The sequence below is a fragment of the Octopus bimaculoides genome, chromosome 3, assembly GCF_001194135.2.
Source record: "Octopus bimaculoides isolate UCB-OBI-ISO-001 chromosome 3, ASM119413v2, whole genome shotgun sequence".
NCBI classification, from domain to species: Eukaryota; Metazoa; Mollusca; class Cephalopoda; order Octopoda; family Octopodidae; genus Octopus; species Octopus bimaculoides.
In genome coordinates, this window is record NC_068983.1 from 51,496,406 (window position 1) to 51,501,099 (window position 4,694).

Consider the following 4,694-nt stretch of genomic DNA (forward strand, 5'->3'; position numbering starts at 1 on the left):
ATATATATATATATATATATATATATATATACAGCGAGAGTTGGAGATAGAGAAAGAGAGAAATCTTGTGAGAGACAGAAAGAGAGAGACAAAGTAATATATACAACCATAAGGAATGTTTCAGAAAAGTTCCCATCTACAAAAAAATGGACAACACACGAGGTACACCAAGAAAAATACTCACACATGATTTACACGGATTCGAATTTGCAACGATGTAGTCACAAGCTACCTTCATCTACACTCATCCATAACGATATCGACATTTATGCCCCATTTTCAGTGTATAATCATAAAAATCCGCTGTGTATGATTTAGTATCATTGATCATTCATGGCTTTGTTGCTTGAGGAGCAAATGCTTAGCAGAAGAAATCATGATTACCGCTGCTCTGTCATTAGTATTTAATTCCGATGCTGTTATTGCTTTGATGTTATTCCCGATTAGACTTACATTTTTACTGTAATATATAATCTCTTCTGTCTGATTTAGCACAGTATTATATTAGATAATGGCATATTAATAATTTTTGAATTATCATGAATGTCATTTTTTTCTACTGTACACATTCTTAGTGTTCGGTAGTTGAAAGTGATGTGCACAACATTATTACGAATCTGTTGAACCTATTATGATGATTGCATTTTTAAAATATCAATTTTGACTCAGGTGTTTCTTATTTTCGCAAATGTGATCTCATTTTTTCTCTTCAGATACACTTCGAAGACATGTATGACATGTTTCTGACAGCCTACCATCAATTTGTAACAGTTTCGAATCTTTAATCACTGTTTTTCTAAATCAGTAGAGGTTAAATTTGTTTAAGTATCAGGTTGTTAGAGGTTGCTTGTTACTGTTGATGCGCAAATACGCAGAAATCCAGATTTAGCAATTCCACCATCACTACTGTATAATTTTCACCACTGGATGGTTTTGCTGCTGATATTATCCTATGCTTTTTAGGATCCTACGTCTATGTCAGACGTATGCCATGGCCGTGTGCTGCTCTAAAGTAGTACTACATTAGGAAGGATAAAGAGAATACTATTCTTGGTGCATACTAGATAGAGCTATACGTAAAACTCGACAGAAACCTAAATCTAAAGATAAATTATTTCGATTGTTGCATGAAAAGTGGGCAGAAATTCCGCAAGAGACGATCACAATACTCATCAGTTCAACGCTAAATAGAGTTTCTGAATTAAATACTGCAAAGGGAATATCAACTAAATAATAAATTATGTAGTCCTACATATCGATTACATTTGAATTGTTCGCTTTGCGTATTAAATAAACGATTTTGAAAATTATTTATTTCCAGCATGTCTGTGTATATTCATTGCTAGAAATAATTAAAATGTAAATCTATCAGGTTGTTGAAACTATTAAAAATGTGTTACATATTATGAAAGAGTAAATTGAACATATACGAAAGGAAAGAAATAGTATTTGAACAATATTTGGTGATGTGTAATAACAAGAACATCCTTTCTTGGTGTGCATCCATAATTTAAAATAAATAACTTTACTTGCATGTCGTGTTCAGGCTTTCAAGATTCAAAATAATGCAAAAACGAACTAGTGTCAATACGTAACAAAATTATACCAAAACAATCCAGTTTTGGTAAGTACCGAAAGAAATATGATAATTAGAAAAAGCCCAAAGTGACTTTGCATAGAGTTATATTATTCTTCATAGAAAATGAAATTATATTTAAACAATAATAATGATTTCAAAAGTAATTGTAATGCTAAATTTGGAGATTTCTTATGCGCATGTTCACGTGAATGGTTGAAATCTCAGTACAACTAACTGAAAATTTGACTAATCATAATATATTTTACCAGTCACATGAGTGGACGCTGAAATAATTAACCATTATAACAGTCACTATTTATATTATTTACATTGGCGGATAATTTTCCTCATCTTGTTTGATGTTAACACAACGTTTTGGACCGGGGTTCTCATTCCTAAGGTATTTTTCGATGCTATTTTCCTTCTTATTATACAGATCACTGCCTGGAATCGAACTTCGAATCTTGGGGTTAGTAGCCCGCGCTCTTAAACACTACGCCATATACCAGTGGGCAATTAGAGAGTGAATTTTAGGGCTTATAAACCTAATATTTTCCTATCCTTCCTTAAAACCAGTTCCCATATGCTACACATATATTCACTGTGTCTGCTTAGAGCGTATTAATAATACGCACCAAGTATGGATTCCTTACATCCGTATACCGCAAGCCGACCTTTACTGGACGATACCTCAATGTCAATTCCCACCATCCATACAGTGTAAAGAGAGGGATTTCTCAGTGCCTAAAACATCGGGCAAAGAATATAAGCAGCAATCCTGAGATACACCACGAAGAAATGATCAAGCTCAATAATGATCTATTAAGCAACAACCACCCCCAAAACATACTGTTCACTCCAATATGAAGAAAAGAGAGTATGGAACCAATAAACTGTCCATAGTCTGTCTACTCTATGTGAAAAGTCTCTCCGAAAAGATATAAAAGATATGCTTTTGTTCCTATTGCTCTATGTTACAGTGATTTCAATCATCCTGATATTAACATCACCTTCCATCCCTCTGGCATTTATGGAATATTGGATTGGTCAAATACTGTATCAAAGTAATCGTCTCATTCCGTCGCACTCGAAACCTTCTTGTCTTGCACATGAACGAAAATCCTTTGAATATTGTTTTACATTTGATAATCATTATTACCGAATAGGATCTCAAGTATCAAATTCGTGAAAGGAATTTTTCTACCACTTTCAAGAAGTGGGCCTTATTTGATTTATACCCTGCACTTAGAAATTAAGTATTAAATAAATCGTTTCAAGTAAATTACAAATTCTGTCTCTCACGCTTGTACAGAAGTCATAATTTGCAGTGAACCCTAATTTATTTAACCATCCCGCTACACTTTCACCCATTTAATTATTCTCCGTTATTTATACATCATGTGGAATTTATTATCATTAAAATTGCATGGGTAGAAATGGTAGAGCAACATAGAAAACTATATTATATTTTTTATTATTGGCTTTTAAATTTTAATCCTATTCACATTGATTTTTGCCTTTCAGCTTTCGGGGTTGAGTACAAAAAAGTGCAAGTCAACCCGTAGATCAATTCAATTAATTTTCCTCCCCTAAAATATGTGGCATTCGGCCTGCATTAAAAATCAATTTTTTTTTTATGTCATTAATAATTTATGTCTATAACACTTTGCATTTCCGATGACATCAGTTTTAAAGAAAGATAATTGTTGTATTTATTATGACATTAAGTACACTAAATAATGAAGCGGACAAGTTTGGTGTTCATCAATACTCCGAAGAAAAACAAATCATAAGATGTACGCTGTTTCTTCTCTATATTTGTCCTATCATATCACTTTTATTTTATCTGTAACTTTCCAAGCTACTATGATAAATGGTCTGGCAATGTTAATGAAGACAACCGATACAAAAATGGAATATTCAAGACATGAGCAGTCACCATTTCCATTAAAGTACACACTATTGGAATTTATAACATTTAGAATATGTAATACACTATCTGTCATTAATGAATGCTCTAAAATCTAGAAAGTGGTTAATATGTGAAATTAAAGCAAAAGGCCAAGGTTATTAATGTTCAAGCCGCAACATTGTTCACGTTCGACACTACGTAACATTGAATAAATTTAATTATTTTCAATGCATTAAAATATGTAAACGCTTCAGTTATCACGTCACTGATGCTCTAGACATAATTATAGATTTCACACGTTCCGAATGACCTGACACGAACAATATAATATTCGTCTAGATAATTTATAACTCTAGTTCCACACCTCCGATTCAGAATAAGGTCGAAATTGTGTAGTCTGCAGTTTGTCATCAAACACGATATTTTTGATAGAGTGATGCAGTAATCATAAAAATATTAAAAGTTATTATTCTCTATATAATAATATCATAAAGAAATATTGTGGAGTACAATGATTATGATTTTTGTAATATTCAGTTTCTGTTGAAAATTTACTATGGGTTTGTATTAGAATGGAGTGTACAGACAATACAAGCACCCTATTTGATTTTTCTCACCTTCCACATGAACGAATCAGTAACCTCTAATATACTGCCAGTATTAAGTGAGTGCTGGTATATTCGAGTGATTTCATATATTTAGTAAAGGGTAAACTATGAGATATGTTACCAGCAAATTTAATTCATTGACTGCAAACAAAGTTAGGTGAAAATTTAGTAGAACTTGCATAATTCACGGCCTGCAGTTAAAGAAGACGAAATTAATTACTCAATGTACGACTTAAAGACCAAATAAAAATGCGTTAATGGCTTTATCTTGTGTTCTTTCAATTTTGAAAATTTAGCTTACAATCAAAGCCTTAGGAAAGAGATCAAAGCCATATAAATTATCGACGAAGTCTACGTTGTACTGAAATCGTTTGATTGCTTTGTATTGGAATTTGTGAATACGAGAGGAGGCAAAAAATGTTGAGAAGGTAAACGTCTACCCAAATAATATGAATAGAATGGTTCATGCTTATATCATATTAAATTAAATTATTTCTCACCGGATCTACTAAATCGAAATACAGCCGAGGTTTAACAATGTTCTAATTTCGAGAAAGTTTATTAGAATATTATCGAAATTCTGCATACGACTATA